This window comes from Dendropsophus ebraccatus, chromosome 5 (assembly GCF_027789765.1).
Source record: "Dendropsophus ebraccatus isolate aDenEbr1 chromosome 5, aDenEbr1.pat, whole genome shotgun sequence".
Lineage (NCBI taxonomy): Eukaryota > Metazoa > Chordata > Amphibia > Anura > Hylidae > Dendropsophus > Dendropsophus ebraccatus.
The window spans coordinates 13852885-13870014 of NC_091458.1; the positions used below are offsets into that span (position 1 = coordinate 13852885).

Consider the following 17130-nt stretch of genomic DNA (forward strand, 5'->3'; position numbering starts at 1 on the left):
CTAACTACCAGAGGACTACCTACAGGGGGAATACCTACATAGGGGGGCTACCTACAGGGAGATTATCTACCTGGGGACTATGTACTGTGTGGGGCGACTACCGGGGGGATACCTACAGGGTGGGACACCATACACAGGGGGACTACCTACATTGAGGATAATTTTTACTCGGAGGGCTAACTACCAGGGGGTGCCTACATGGGGGATAGCCGCCCCCTGTAGTCATTGGATACCATAGTAGCCACGTCCGTGGTCATGGTGTGACGGTATTGCAGGGGGTCCCAGTAGTCAGACCCCCATTATACATATTGTCCCAGCCATGGATTTTCCCCTCGTGCATATATAAGCGTCTATGTATCCGTACATCCGAGGCTCCATCCCAGATCCCCCTCATCTAACAGTCTGGTTTATGTCCGCCTTACGCCCACCTGACAGACTCCATTAAAGTTAATGAGGTCCATCGGGCCCCCCCCTGGTGTCCATCATACAGCAGAGACGCCTCCACCATCTTTTTGGCCGATCTCAGACCCCGTCCATGGATATGCCTTTTGTGATCTTTTCAATTAACTTTATTTATAAGACGATATGGACAACCCCTTTAAGTCATTGAAACGTATACAGTATAATTGGTATGAATGGTCCCAATTATTCTGTACGATGTGGAAGACTCGGACACAAGCTGTTCTGCAGCAGCAGCGGCGGCGGTCGTCCATCTTTACTGATATCAGACAGGATATATATTTCTAGGAATAACCGTCATGTTATATATAGGTCAGTGGCGAGGCCGGGGGGCTTGGCTCTCCATTGCCAGGCTGAGGGCACTATGCCCGAGCACAGCGAGGAGGTCTCCTGTGAGCAGCAGCTATGGCACCTCCCTCTATGGGACGGACCAGCAGCCAGTGTTGTTGTATATTACACTCCAGTATTACAGTCCAGGCAGCAGTCACTCTCAGGGCTCCGACAGACAAAGGTCAGAGGGATCCAGCGGAGGACAGTCACAGGGCGCAGGTCAGGAGCATGGATATTACTGGGGGGGTATATACAATGAGTGGATATAGCACGTCTCCTCTCAGCTGCTTTTTGTCCTCGCTCTTTTGTGTCTCCTTTTACCTCTCACAGTTAACCCCTTACTGGCCCATTCATTCTGCATCCTCCTATTCTCTGCACTCTACAAAGGATAGGGTAAAGATATGGATGTGATAGATACAGCGCCGCACATGGCAATGTCTTGTATTGCAGCTGGGGTTTCAATGGGGATTGCAGAATGCGATGGAAATTGGTGGCGGTAGTTGAATGGGGACTACAAGTCATAGCTGGTACACCGGGCAAATGCTGCGGTGTGATATATATATATATATATATAGTGACAGATATAACATCATTCTTTAAGGTTATATACAGTTATATATGTCCCATCCATAGAGACATATAGATGTATGTACACAAAAGTCCTGAGCTCTAACATCCCGGAGAATCCCTTTAAATCACTGTTTAATTGGGGGGACTACACTACATGGACTGACCATTGACTGCAATACACACTGTAATTCTTTATTACACCTGCGGGGGCGCTGCAGGGAAATGGAACCCTTCTTGTGGAGTTCCAGCACAGATTACAGCTGCAGGAAACCATGTGATCTGGTTATATATGGGGGAATCCTTACAAAGTGACTGTTCACAACCTCTATCCCCAGTGCGATTACATGAAACCCCTGAATATAGGGAGGATATTCGCCCCCACCATATGGCCTGTCTAATCTAGGGATCTATGTCCGGGGGTCCATCAATACTCACTAAGAGGCCCAAAGGGGGAGGGGGAGACTTCCTATAAGTGTTCTATGTGAGTAGCACATGGCGCCTGCCCCCGAGGTCTTCCTTTGTCTTGTGGTGCCATGGGGGGGGGGGGGGGGGGGGGGGGGGTCATTTAGCCTTTACATCATCTGCATTAGAATGTCCCATTAATAAAGACCCTGCAGCATTATAACTGATTACGGGTTAGCCGCAGCTTTGTTTTAGATGGTTTATTAGCCCCATTGTTTCTGGGAGGAGGGCAGTAACAGACTGTGTCTCAACCTCAGATGCCCCCTAGGGTACCTGCACCAGATGTGCCCCATAACATCTGCCACACAGGGTCTACAGACTATAAGCCACTCATGCCAACCATAGTACCGGCCATAGATGTCTCCCATAGTACCGGCCATAGATGTCTCCCATAGTACCGGCCATAGATGTCTCCCATAGTACCGGCCATAGATGTCTCCCATAGTACCGGCCATAGATGTCTCCCATAGTACCGGCCATAGATGTCTCCCATAGTACCGGCCATAGTTGTCTCCCATAGTACCGGCCATAGATGTCTCCCATAGTACCGGCCATAGATGTCTCCCATAGTACCGGCCATAGATGTCTCCCATAGTACCGGCCATAGATGTCTCCCATAGTACCGGCCATAGATGTCTCCCATAGTACCGGCCATAGATGTCTCCCATGGTACCGGCCATAGATGTCTCCCATAGTACCGGCCATAGATGTCTCCCATAGTACCGGCCATAGATGTCTCCCATAGTACCGGCCATAGATGTCTCCCATAGTACCGGCCATAGATGTCTCCCATAGTACCGGCCATAGATGTCTCCCATAGTACTGGCCATAGATGTCTCCCATAGTACCGGCCATAGATGTCTTCCATAGTACCGTATATATAGTATATATTCACCTCACAGGACTACTGGCGGTATAGTATATATTCACCTCACAGGACTACTGGCGGTATAGTATATATTCACCTCACAGGACTACTGGCGGTATAGTATATATTCTCCTCACAGGACTACTGGCGGTATAGTTTATATTCACCTCACAGGACTACTGGCGGTATAGTATATATTCACCTCACAGGACTACTGGCGGTATAGTATATATTCACCTCACAGGACTACTGGCGGTATAGTATATATTCACCTCACAGGACTACTGGCGGTATAGTATATATTCACCTCACAGGACTACTGGCAGTATAGTATATATTCACCTCACAGCACTACTGGCGATATTGTATATATTCTCCTCACAGGACTACTGGCGGTATAGTATATATTCACCTCACAGCATTACTGGCGGTATTGTATATATTCTCCTCACAGGACTACTGAAAGTGTAGTATAAAATCACCTCACAGCACTACTGGCGGTATAGTTTATATTCACCTCACAGCATTACTGGCGGTATAGTATATATTCACCTCACAGGACTACTGGCGGTATAGTATATATTCACCTCACAGGACTACTGGCGGTATAGTATATATTCACCTCACAGGACTACTGGCAGTATAGTATATATTCACCTCACAGCACTACTGGCGATATTGTATATATTCTCCTCACAGGACTACTGGCGGTATAGTATATATTCACCTCACAGCATTACTGGCGGTATTGTATATATTCTCCTCACAGGACTACTGAAAGTGTAGTATAAAATCACCTCACAGCACTACTGGCGGTATAGTATATATTCACCTCACAGCATTACTGGCGGTATTGTATATATTCTCCTCACAGGACTACTGAAAGTGTAGTATAAAATCACCTCACAGCACTACTGGCGGTATAGTATAAATTCTCCCCATTTACGCCATTGGGCCAAGTTCTCACAACGTAACTTTTGTATTAATCACGGCCCTTTTGCTGATTTGCAACAACGGCCATGTTTAATACAAAAGTTGTAATGTACTGCAGTCAGAGGGAATCCTGGCCGCAGTGTATATACATAGTATACACTCCAGCCGGGATCCCTAGCAGCCACACAAAAAACTGACATGTCAGCTTTGTGCGGCTGCTATTCATTGAATAGTCCGTCCGCACTCTCCATTGTGTGCTATGGTGCATTGGGATGCAGGCGCACACAAATGCAACCGCATCCCAATTCAACACAAACAAAGATCATACGGCCGGTACTGCTCTACCGGCCATGATGATCTTCACTGTCACCAGCCGTTCTTTGACCCGGCCGTAACGGTTGGTGTCTTACGGTGTGTGAACCCGGCCTTACTCTGGAGAGTCAGACAAGTTGAGCGCAATGGATCTATTTCTATGCAAAGTGTATAATAAGAACATGGTGCTTTGCATGACTCTTTGGAGCATTTTGCATGTGAAGCCGCAGACATGAGCTGAGATATATAGGACAGTAAGACTCTTCTTATCCACCTTTATACATGACCCAGTGATAGTAGTGAACTCCTATATATACACTCCTCTCTCCACCTTCATAACTGTCGGCCCTAGACGTTAAAGTTATTGTCCACGATTAGAAAGAAGCATGCTTCCTTCTTCCTTCCAGAAACAGTGCCACTCTTGTCCTCAGGTTGTGTGTGGTATTGCAGCTCAGTCCCATTAAAGTATATGGGACCTAGCTGTAATACAGCACACAACCTGAGCACAGGGGTGGCATTGTTTTTGAAAAAAAAGCAGCAACATTTTTTTTTTTTTAATCCTGGATAACTCCTTTAAGGTTTCCCTCAAATCAGATGAACTCATATTGACAGATATGGCTCCCAACCAAGTGGAGCAGATAGACATGGTGGGTGTCTAGCATAGGGCCTGATATGGACATTTAAAGGGGGTGTCATCTTTTTGTGGAAATTAACCCATTTATAGTGTGTTCTGTAAACCTGAGGGAAATGCATCAATTCTCCTACAGCGCCTCCGCAGGGCATATAAAGTACTACATAGTCCACAACTAAATCAATGTGCTGTCTGTATTGTATTCTTTGAATGAGTTCTCTGTGGAGGTACACGTTGCTGTCCTCTGTCAACTCCAAACCCTTGCAGGGTACAGGATCAGATTTCTAAAGGATGAAGCCCCTTTAAGGGAGTATGGTTTTTTTTAAGAATTCATGAGGGCATAAAGTCCTTCTCATCCCATATATAACACAGTGCCAGGAGTAGGACCCCCACAGATAACCTATCCCAAGAATAGTCCATCAATTTTGTAGTCTTAGAAAACCCCTTTAAGAAAATATTTTCTTTCAAATCAACTGGTTTTAAAAGTTATTAGGATTTGTATGTTACTTCTGTTTAAAAATTTCCAGTCTTCCCATGTTTATCAGCTGCTGTATGCCCTGCAGGAATTAGTGTTTTCTTTTTAGTCTGCCACCTCTGTCCATGTCGGGAACTGTCCAGAGCAGGAGAGTTTTTTTTTTTTTATGGGAATTTGCTGCTGCTCTGGACAGTTCCTGACCTGGACAGCAGAGAGCACTGTGTCAGACTGGAGATAATACACCACTTCCTGCATGACATACAGTAGCTGATAAGTACTGAAAGACTTGAGATTTTTAAACAGAAGGAATTTACAAATCTACATAACTTTGTGAAACCAATTGATTTGAAAGAAAAGATTTTCATTGGAGTACCCCTTTAACAGATACTGTAGATTTCTTAAAGGTTTTTTTTAAGACTACAAAATTGATGGACTAGTCTTATGGTGCGTTTACACAGGCAGATTTATCTGACAGATTCTGGAAGCCAAAGCCAGGAATGGATTTGAAAAGAGGAGAAATCTCAGTCTTTCCTTTATGACCCGTTCCCTGTTTATAGTCTGTTCCTGGCTTTGGCTTCAAAAATCAGTCAGATAAATCTGTCTGTGTAAATGCACCATTAAGATAGATTATCTGTGGAGGTCCTACTCCTGGCACTGTGTTAAAAAATTCCCTGAAGTACCCCTTTAAGAGTGAGCATAGCTGTTAAGAGTGTCTGTGGCTCTGGAGGACCTAACAAGTCCATTCATGACGCAGACATTTCATTGATTTGAATGTAAATTGTGTAATGCTTTGTTTGGCCTGTGGCGGTGCTGCAGAGAGACCACAGCAGGACAACCCGTGATCAGCAGTTACTGTTTGCTATGAGTAGATGATAGATGTATTGTGATGAGGAGCGGGAAGGGATTAGCCCAGAGATACAGAACTTGTAGGGCTGAAGTTTTTGCATTCTGTATGGGTTAGGCGGGGCTGGGTGACCGAAGCACAGAATATATTATTACAATGTTACGCCAATTTTATGACGTCTTTGCACTGATACAATACGGAATTCAGCTTGAGGTTTCATGCAGTACTGCCATGCCGCCACATTTCCAGATATTAACTGTAAGTTTGCGTTGGGTAAATATTTTCTACCTCTTTTATCTTAGACCTTGGGGGGGGGGGTTTATACTGGTGAGAACTGGTATTGGTCTCATTGCTCTACATACACCGCTACATACATGTTACACATAAATAACCACCATATAGGAATCATATACTGCCCAAATATGTAAGGGCATAAATAATGCCACCATATCATGTACCTAATAATCTATACCGCCCAGATAATCATATAGCGCCTCAATATTTGAGGCCATAAATAATACTACATAAGGTGTCCATAATAATCTATACTGTATTCATATATACTGCCCAAATATGTAGCGGTATAATGCCACCATAACATGTACCTAATAGCCTATATTGTCAATATAATCATACTGCACCTCAATATTTAGAGCTATAAATAATACCACTATATAGTGTGGAGAATAATCTATATTCATATATAGTATAGATTATATATACTATAGTATACTCCATAAATTAATATACTACCCAAAATGTAAATACCATAAATAATACTGACATAATGTCAGAATACCTCCGCCATAAATACCACCGCCATAATGTCAGTATACCTCTGCTATAAATACTACCGCCATAATGTCAGTATACCTCCGCCATAAATACCACTGCCATAATGTCAGTATACCCCCGCCATAAATACCACCGCCATAATGTCAGTATACCTCTGCTATAAATACCACTGCCATAATGTCAGTATACCCCCGCCATAAATATCACCGCCATAATGTCAGTATACCTCTGCTATAAATACCACCGCCATAATGTCAGTATACTTCCACCATAAATACCACCGCCATAATGTCAGTATACCCCCGCCATAAATACCACCGCCATAATGTCAGTATACCCCCGCCATAAATACCACCGCCATAATGTCAGTATACCTCTGCTATAAATACCACCGCCATAATGTCAGTATACCTCTGCTATAAATACTACCGCCATAATGTCAGTATACCACTGCTATAAATACCACCGCCATAATGTCAGTATACCTCTGCTATAAATACCACCGCCATAATGTCAGTATACCCCCGCCATAAATACCACCGCCATAATGTCAGTATACCTCTGCTATAAATACCACCACCATAATGTCAGTATACCTCCGCCATAAATACCACTATTACTTATCAGCTGCTTTATGTCCTGCAGGAAGTGGTGTATTCTTTCCAGTCTGACACAGTGCTCTCTGCTGCCACCTCTGTCTATGTCAGGAACTGTCCAGAGCAGGAGAGGTTTTCTATGGGAATTTGCTGCTGCTATGGACAGTTCCTGACACGGACAGAGGTGGCAGCAGAGAGCGCTGTGTCAGACTGGAAAGAATAGACCACTTCCTGCAGGACATACAGCAGCTGATAAGTATTTATATAATACTGATAAGTATCTAAGACTTGAGATTTTTAAATTGAGGTAATTTACAAATCTATATGACTTTCTGACACCAGTTAATTTAAAGAACAAAGATTTTCCCCAGAGTACTTCTTTAATATATACCTAAAGTTCACCTAGAGGGGAAGAAGAGCCCCTATTATACAGCTCCCCAAACCAGGACTCCGCTTCTGGGGTCCAGCTGGGCCAGGGCATTGCCACATGAAGAGGAGTCCCGTATGTTATTACTCTCATGGCCAAGACGTCTACAAAGATGAGAGGTGACAATGTAGACAAGTCAATGATGAGTTACGAGGGGTCCTCCATATTAGGGGCAGAGGGCATCCGACACACTTTGGGGGCGTGGCTCTCTGCAGTCTAATGTTGTTCTTGGAGATTTTACTCCAACCTCCTAGTGAAGACAATGACAAGGAAATTATTAAAAGTTCATGAGGCGACTTCAAGATACATCTCATGTGAACGATGGGAAACGCTGCCAGTGTTTTTGTAAGAATGAGGAAAGTCCGGTACTTACTGAGGGCAACCCGTCTATGACTTGGGGCACTGTGATAAGTCCATGGCCCAGCCTCGTACTTCTGAAGGGACTTTCTTAGGTTGTACACAGGAGAACAGGTTCTCTCCTTCATATCAATAAGTCATGTAGGAAGCCATATCCTGGCAATGTCCTCGTGTAGATTAGGACTATCCCTGTAAGAGATGTCCCATGATTGGAACTCCACTTCCCATAACTAGTTTAACGTGTTTTTTTTTTTTTTTTTTGCTAAATTGGACTGTCAAGCTAGTCACAGGATTCACTATGGCGCCTAATACCTGTAAGGTTGGTGCTAGATTCTTTTTAAAGTTTCATATCATAGATAAAACCTGTTTATATACTGCAGGTTGTATTCCTGGCCATATTATCTCTTATTACCTCACTAAAGAGACTATTCATGGAAATTCCTTTCTAAAAATGCTCAAAGACTCTTTTAACCTGGTGTCTTATTTCCTGTAATGTTTTACAGGTTTAAGCTATGCGCTTGTTTATCTCTTTAGTCCGTGTACAGATGCCATGCCATCCAGAGTTACAGAGGGGGAGTATGCAGTATCCCGCTGCTGACATATACATTGTGGTATTGTTGCAGTGCTGTTAGTGTGCCTTATTACATTTATTCTGTTTTATTGCCAATGTACTGTGCTATATGTTAGACACATGTAAACGTTGTAAACATTTGTAGGTGCATGTGGGGAAGGCCCATTACTGTACACTGCTACCTATACATGTCAATTGTGCTAGTTTGTGGGCGGAACCTTCCTAGCCCAGCCTTAATCTTAGATACAGAGCAAGATTCTAGTTTTTAATGATATGATTATATGTTACGTTTGATACGGCTGGGACGTGACGGCTGGTGTATCACCTCAAATCAGAGCTGTGCATGATTTTCATCTGCACACACTCCACAATGGATGTACACACTCTACAAATTACATATGGCAACCTGTCATTTATTCTATGTATCATATTTGATAGAAGGTGTAATGCCAGGTGGTGCTTCGAGGCCATGTACATTTTTTCTGTTCTGCCCACACAGTAGAGTCTCTATAGTGCTTCCTTCCCGCCGGCTGGGTTCTTTGTTCTCATTGATGATTCCAGCTGTGAGGGTTTTTCCAGCTCTGAGGACTGTGCAGCTGAACTCACAGTTCACTCTATGATCATAGAGATGATTGCAGGGAGGAGGTAGAGAGGACTGTGCAGCTGTAACTATATTGCCACACAGTTCTCTCTATGATCGTAAAGATGAGTACAGGGAGGGGATAGAGAGCACTGTGCAGCTGTAACTATACACCCACACAGCTCTCTCTATGATCATAGAGACAAGTCCAGGGAGGGGATTGAGAGGACTGTACAGCTGTAACTGTATTGCCACACAGTTCTCTCTATGATCATAGATATGAGTGCAGGGAGGGGATAGAGAGGACTGTGCAGCTGTAACTGTATGACCACACAGTTCTCTCTATGATAAAAGAGATGAGTGCAGGGAGGGGATAGAGAGGACTGTGCAGCTGTAACTGTGCACCCACACAGCTCTCTCTATGAATATAGAGATGAGTGCAGGAACAGAGGTACAGAGGGAACAAAACTGTGCACTTTGCCTTTTTAACAATGGGAGAGTCATTGTAAGTGTAGTCAGGGCGCCCCGGGTTTAAGGGTCTAGTTATACCGCCACGACACCCCAATATACCAATATACATAGGGTTTGGCATGAATGGCCCCAGATCTCCAGCTCTAGTATTGGAGGATCTCCTTATTGTTATACACCAGGGTGCGGCTGCGGCTCACCTGTATACAGTGCCGTAACTACCAGGGTCGCAGTGGTCGCCGCTACGACCCGGCCCGCCACAAGGAGGGGCCCGCAGGGCCCGCTGGGCCCCTGAGGCCCCCCCTCATCAATCACTCTTGTGACCGCAAGCATTGTTTTGCTTGCGGTCACAAGAGGCCGCCACCATCCGCCCCCGGATCATGCGCTGCTGCCGGGGGTGTCAGGTCCTATACCCGGCAGCGCGTGCATCATAGAGTTCCCTGTGTGCCAGGTCCCAGCACAGGGAACTCTATGATGCACGCGCTGCCGGGTATAGGAACCGACACCCCCCGCAGCAGCAGCGCATGATCCGGGGGCAGATGGAGGCTCAAGAAGGAGAGAGGATCGCCGGGGGAGCTGTTGTTAGGTGAGTTGTGTGTGTTTTGGGGTTTTTTTTACCTTTTTTTTATTTGTTTTCATGAAGGAAAAAGGGAGAGGGGGGTCATTTATAAGGGGGGGGGGGGGGAGGTGGCCATCTATAAGGGGGGGCTGAGAGGGGATCATCTATAAGGGGGGGCTGAGAGGGGACCATCTATAAGGGGGGGGCTGAGAGGGGACCATCTATAAGGGGGGGCTGAGAGGGGATCATCTATAAGGGGGGGGGGCTGAGAGGGGACCATCTATAAGGGGGGGCTGAGAGGGGACCATCTATAAGGGGGGGCTGAGAGGGGACCATCTATAAGGGGGGGGGCTGAGAGGGGACCATCTATAAGGGGGGGGGCTGAGAGGGGACCATCTATAAGGGGGGGCTGAGAGGGGACCATCTATAAGGGGGGGGGGCTGAGAGGGGACCATCTATAAGGGGGGGGGCTGAGAGGGGACCATCTATAAGGGGGGGGGGGCTGAGAGGGGACCATCTATAAGGGGGGGGCTGAGAGGGGACCATCTATAAGGGGGGGCTGAGAGGGGACCATCTATAAGGGGGGGCTGAGAGGGGACCATCTATAAGGGGGGGGGGCTGAGAGGGGACCATCTATAAGGGGGGGGCTGAGAGGGGACCATCTATAAGGGGGGGCTGAGAGGGGACCATCTATAAGGGGGGGGCTGAGAGGGGACCATCTATAAGGGGGGGGCTAAGAGGGGACCATCTATAAGGGGGGGGCTAAGAGGGGACCATCTATAAGGGGGGGCTGAGAGGGGACCATCTATAAGGGGGGGGGGGTTGAGAGGGGACCATCTATAAGGGGGGGCTGAGAGGGGACCATCTATAAGGGGGGGCTGAGAGGGGATCATCTATAAGGGGGGGCTGAGAGGGGACCATCTATAAGGGGGGGGCTGAGAGGGGACCATCGATAAGGGGGGGCTGAGAGGGGATCATCTATAAGGGGGGGGGGCTGAGAGGGGACCATCTATAAGGGGGGGCTGAGAGGGGATCATCTATAAGGGGGGGCTGAGAGGGGACCATCTATAAGGGGGGGGGCTGAGAGGGGACCATCTATAAGGGGGGGGCTGAGAGGGGACCATCTATAAGGGGGGGCTGAGAGGGGACCATCTATAAGGGGGGGGGGCTGAGAGGGGACCATCTATAAGGGGGGGGGCTGAGAGGGGACCATCTATAAGGGGGGGGGGGCTGAGAGGGGACCATCTATAAGGGGGGGGCTAAGAGGGGACCATCTATAAGGGGGGGCTGAGAGGGGACCATCTATAAGGGGGGGCTGAGAGGGGACCATCTATAAGGGGGGGGGCTGAGAGGGGACCATCTATAAGGGGGGGGCTGAGAGGGGACCATCTATAAGGGGGGGGGCTGAGAGGGGACCATCTATAAGGGGGGGGCTGAGAGGGGACCATCTATAAGGGGGGGGCTAAGAGGGGACCATCTATAAGGGGGGGGCTAAGAGGGGACCATCTATAAGGGGGGGCTGAGAGGGGACCATCTATAAGGGGGGGGGGGGTTGAGAGGGGACCATCTATAAGGGGGGGCTGAGAGGGGACCATCTATAAGGGGGGGCTGAGAGGGGACCATCTATAAGGGGGGGCTAAGAGGGGACCATCTATAAGGGGGGGGCTGAGAGGGGACCATCTATAAGGGGGGGCTGAGAGGGGACCATCTATAAGGGGGGGGCTAAGAGGGGACCATCTATAAGGGGGGGCTGAGAGGGGACCATCTATAAGGGGGGGCTAAGAGGGGACCATCTATAAGGGGGGGGCTAAGAGGGGACCATCTCTAAGGGGGGGCTGAGAGGGGACCATCTATAAGGGGGGGGGGGGTTGAGAGGGGACCATCTATAAGGGGGGGGCTAAGAGGGGACCATCTATAAGGGGGGGCTGAGAGGGGACCATCTATAAGGGGGGGGGTAAGAGGGGACCATCTATAAGGGGGGGGGGCTAAGAGGGGGACCATCTATAAGGGGGGGGGGCTGAGAGGGGACCATCTATAAGGGGGGGGGCTAAGAGGGGACCATCTATAAGGGGGGGGCTGAGAGGGGACCATCTATAAGGGGGGGGGCTAAGAGGGGACCATCTATAAGGGGGGGCTGAGAGGGGACCATCTATAAGGGGGGGTCTGAGAGGGGACCATCTATAAGGGGGGCATCTAGCATCTATAGGAGGGGGGAGAGGGGGCTATCTATAAGGGCTGGCATCTATAAGGGGGAGAGGGGGCCATCTATAAGGGGGGATACACAGAGGGGGCATCTATAAGGAGGCTACATAGTAAGGGGCATATACTTTAAGGGGGGGGGGTTACACAGAGGGGGACCATCTATAAGGAGGCTACATAGAGGGGGGCATACACTGTAAGGGGGTCACATAGAGTCAGCCTACCCACTAAATGAGGGCATAAAGGGGCCAATACAGATGTACAGTGTGTAGAAAAATGAGGATGGTGCCAGTGTGAGGAGACTAATATGTCTGTCTGGCAGATTCTGTGGATTCGTGGCTCGGAGAAGTTCTCATAATGGCCCAGGACGGATGGAGAAGATGAAAAGGGAAGAACTCCGATCAGAGAAGACTTCCCCTGTGAGTCACCTGATGTAACTGCACTGTAATGTATATGGTGTATAGAACCTGTGTGGAGCTGAGGCTACCTCTATATGACTGGATGCGGTGATACGTGTACAGTGGATGTTATTCAGTAGCAGCGGTGGTGTTAGTCAGTATGTAGTGGTATTACTCAGTAGCAGTGGTGGTGTTAGTATGTGGTGGTAATAGTCAGTAGCAGTGGTGGTGTTAGTATGTGGTGGTAATAGTCAGTAGCAGCGGTGGTGTTAGTCAGTATGTGGTGGTGTTAGTCAGTATGTGGCGGTGTTAGTCAGTAGCAGTGGTGGTGTTAGTCAGTATGTGGTGGAATTATTTGTTACTTGCTATCTGGTACTGTGTTTTATTGGTCTCAGTATACTGGTTTTGGTCAGTAACAATGTGGTGGTGATGGTAGTGGTTGTGATGTGGCGGTAATATTTCCTTCCTATATACTGGTAATATTGGTCTCAGTATACAGGATTTGGTCGGTAACAGTATGGCGGTAATATGTACGGTGATAATATTTTCTCTTCCTATATGCTGGTGTTATTGGTAATATCTGTCTTGGTGTGTGTATGTGTATATATACCAATAGCATCACTTGGTCGTGAAAGCAGGGGGGGGGGGGCCCAAGTTGACCTCTTTCACCAGGGCCCAGGAGTCATTAGCTACGCCCCTGCCTGTATATATATATATACCTGACAGGTTGGTATAATGGGTGCAGTAATGAGCCGCTCCCAGGTCTCCCGACGCTGCAGGATTTCCAGAGAAGATCCCAGAGGTCTCCGCTATTATTGTGTCCAGGATCTTCCCCCTCCGCTGCCACCATCGCTGTGTGCTGACACCCGGCAGAAGCTTCTTCCTTCATGTACTGATGAGAATTACCTGTCAGACTAGAGATCTCCTATAGGGCCCCTGGCTGTGGGTCCTGTGGATGTGAGTCCTGCTCCTCATGGGGGAGAAGAACTGCTCAGGGGGCTTCTAGTTGTGTCCGGCCTCCAGCTGGATGGGACATCTGGGAGGAGTATCGTGTTCTGCCAATCAGCTTCAGGGATGTGTTGTCGGCAATGCTGATTGGCTGATATAATATATTCCGTTGAGTGACAGCAGTAATGGGTGACACAGGCCTCTCTGCTGCCACCAGTGTTCATGTCAGAAACTACAGGGCTGTCCAAGCCCTGCCCCCCCCCCACTCCTCAGCCAGCCTTGGACAGCCCTGCATATGAGCACTGTATGGGGGTATTATGTGAGCGCTCTGTGGTGTTATGTTAGCAGCATATGGTGGTATTATGTGAGCACTGTATGGTGATATTAGTGAGCAGTGTATGGTGGTATTATGTGAGCACTGTATGGTGATATTAGTGAGCAGTGTATGGTGGTGTTATGTGAGCACTGTATGGTGGTGGTATGTGAGCACTGTATGGTGGTATTATGTGAGCACTGTATGGTGGTGGTATGTTAGCAGCATATGGTGGTATTATGTGAGCAGTGTATGGTGGTATTATGTGAGCACTGTATGGTGGTGGTATGTGAGCACTGTATGGTGGTATTATGTGAGCACTGTATGGTGATATTAGTGAGCACTGTATGGTGGTGGTATGTGAGAACTGTATGGTGGTATTATGTGAGCACTGTATGGTGGTATGTGAGCACTGTATGGTGGTGGTATGTGAGCACTGTATGGTGGTGGTATGTGAGCACTGTATGGTGGTGGTATGTGAGCACTGTATGGTGGTGGTATGTGAGCACTGTATGGTGGTATTATGTGAGCACTGTATGGTGGTATTATGTGATCACTGTATGGTGGTGGTATGTGAGCACTGTATGGTGGTGGTATGTGAGCACTGTATGGTGGTGGTATGTGAGCACAGTATGGTGGTGGTATGTGAGCACTGTATGGTGGTGGTATGTGAGCACTGTATGGTGGTATTATGTGAGCACTGTATGGTGGTATTATGTGAGCACTGTATGGTGGTGGTATGTGAGCACTGTATGGTGGTATTATGTGAGCACTGTATGGTGGTGGTATGTGAGCACTGTATGGTGGTGGTATGTGAGCACTGTATGGTGGTATTATGTGAGCACTGTATGGTGGTATTATGTGATCACTGTATGGTGGTGGTATGTGAGCATTGTATGGTGGTGGTATGTGAGCACTGTATGGTGGTATTATGTGAGCAGTGTATGGTGGTATTATGTGAGCACTGTATGTTGATAATATGTGAACACTGTATGTTGGTATTATGTGAGCAGTGTATTTTGGTATTATGTGAACACTGTGTGTTGGTATTATGTGAGCAGTGTATGGCAGTATCATGTGACTGCTGTATGTTGGTATTATATAAGCACTGTATGGCAGTATTATGTGACTACTGTATGTTTGTATTATATAAGCACTGTATGGTGGTATATAAACGTTATGTTGGTATTGTGTGAGCACTGTATGGCGGTGTTTACTGTTGCATGCTGCTTTTTAGTACAGTGACTGCAGTGTATATCATTATACTTGAGTTAACTATGTATACCAATGTGGCCTATGTATACCAATATGGCCAATGTATACCACTGATGTTATACTTTAAGGCACTATATGCATACCTCCCAACCGTCCCGGATTTCGCGGGACAGTCCCGTTTTCGCGGTTCTGTCCCGCGGTCCCGGAACGGCCCCCCGTGTCCCGCATTATATGTGGCCCCACCGAAAAAAACAATAAACCAGTAACTCACCTGTCCTCCGGTCCCAGCAGCTCCTCTCCCGGCAGAGCGCGCATTCCCGTCATCCTCCGGGGCGGGCAGCAGGGTATACAGACACTGACTGTGCCGGAAGTGACCTGCCGCCTCCATCATGAATCACTTCCGGCACAGTCAGTGTCTGTATACCCGCTGCCCGCCCCGGAGGATGACGGGAATGCGCGCTCTGCCGGGAGAGGAGCTGCTGGGACCTGAGGACAGGTGAGTTACTGGTTTATTGTTTTTTTCGCTGGGGCCACACTAATGGGGGGATTGGCTACTCTGTGGGGCGCTATATGGGGGCATAGGCTACTATGTGGGGCACTATATGGGGGATTGGCTACTATGTGGGGCACTATATGGGGGGATTGGCTACTATGGGGGGCACTATATGGGGGATTGGCTACTATGTGGGGCACTATATGGGGATTGGCTACTATGTGGGGCACTATATGGGGGCATTGGCTACTATGTGGGGCACTATATGGGGGATTGGCTACTATGTGGGGCACTATATGGGGATTGGCTACTATGTGGGGCACTATATGGGGATTGGCTACTATGTGGGGCACTATATGGGGATTGGCTACTATGTGGGGCACTATATGGGGCATTGGCTACTATGTGGGGCACTATATGGGATTGGCTACTATGTGGGGCACTATATGGGGATTGGATAATATGTGGGGTACTATATGGGGGCATTGGCTACTATGTGGGGCACTATATGGAGGATTGGCTACTATGTGGGGCACTATATGGGGGCATTGGCTACTATGTGGGGCACTATATGGGGATTGGCTACTATGTGGGGCATGTATGGGGGATTGGCTACTCTGTGGGACATATATGAGGGGATTGGCTACTATGTGGGGCACTATATGGGGGCATTGGCTACTATGTGGGGCACTATATGGGGATTGGCTACTATGTGGGGCACTATATGAGGGGATTGGATACTATGTGGGGCACTATATGGGGGGATTAGCTACTATGTGGGGCACTATATAGGGATTGGCTACTATGTGGGGCACTATATGAGGGGATTGGATACTATGTGGGGCACTATATGGGGGATTGGCTACTATGTGGGGCACTATATAGGGATTGGCTACTATGTGGGCACTATATGGGTGCATTGGCTACTAGGTGGGGCACTATATGGGGGCATAGGCTACTATGTGGGGCTCTATATGGGGGCATTGGATACTATGTGGGGCACTATGTGGGGGATTGGATTCTATGTGGGGCGCTATATGGGGGGATTGGATACTATGTGGGGCACTATGTAGGGAATTGGACACTATGTGGGGCACTATGTGGGTGATTGAATTCTATGTGGGGGATTGGGCACTATGTGGGGGCATAGGCTACTATGTGGGGCACTATAATGGGGGATTGGATACTATATTGGGCATTTTTGGTGGGATTGGATACTGTATAGGGCACTATTCAGTCAGCAGCATGTGGTGACTGTAGGGGAGTGGCTATGGAGGGTTGCTATGGGGGCGTGGCTATGGAGGGTTGCTATGGGGGCGTGGCTATG

General features: G+C 47.9%; 1 protein-coding gene and 1 long non-coding RNA gene across 2 annotated transcripts in view; one reads left to right on the forward strand and one right to left on the reverse strand.

The window, feature by feature from the left end:
• The first annotated feature begins 925 nt into the window (after positions 1-925).
• GDPD4 (glycerophosphodiester phosphodiesterase domain containing 4) overlaps positions 926-17130 on the forward strand; it is a 57095-nt gene continuing 40890 nt past the window's right edge. Inside the window, exon 1 of the mRNA XM_069969538.1 lies at positions 926-1008. The gene's annotated coding sequence lies outside the window, so the exon portion shown is untranslated. The remainder of the gene's footprint in view (positions 1009-17130) is intronic.
• Positions 7757-17130, reverse strand: part of LOC138793387 (uncharacterized) — a 9979-nt gene continuing 605 nt past the window's right edge. The window contains exons 2-3 of the long non-coding RNA XR_011363250.1: positions 8076-8248; positions 7757-7952 (exon numbers count right to left, since the gene is read on the reverse strand). This is a non-coding gene — a long non-coding RNA (uncharacterized lncRNA). The remainder of the gene's footprint in view (positions 7953-8075; positions 8249-17130) is intronic.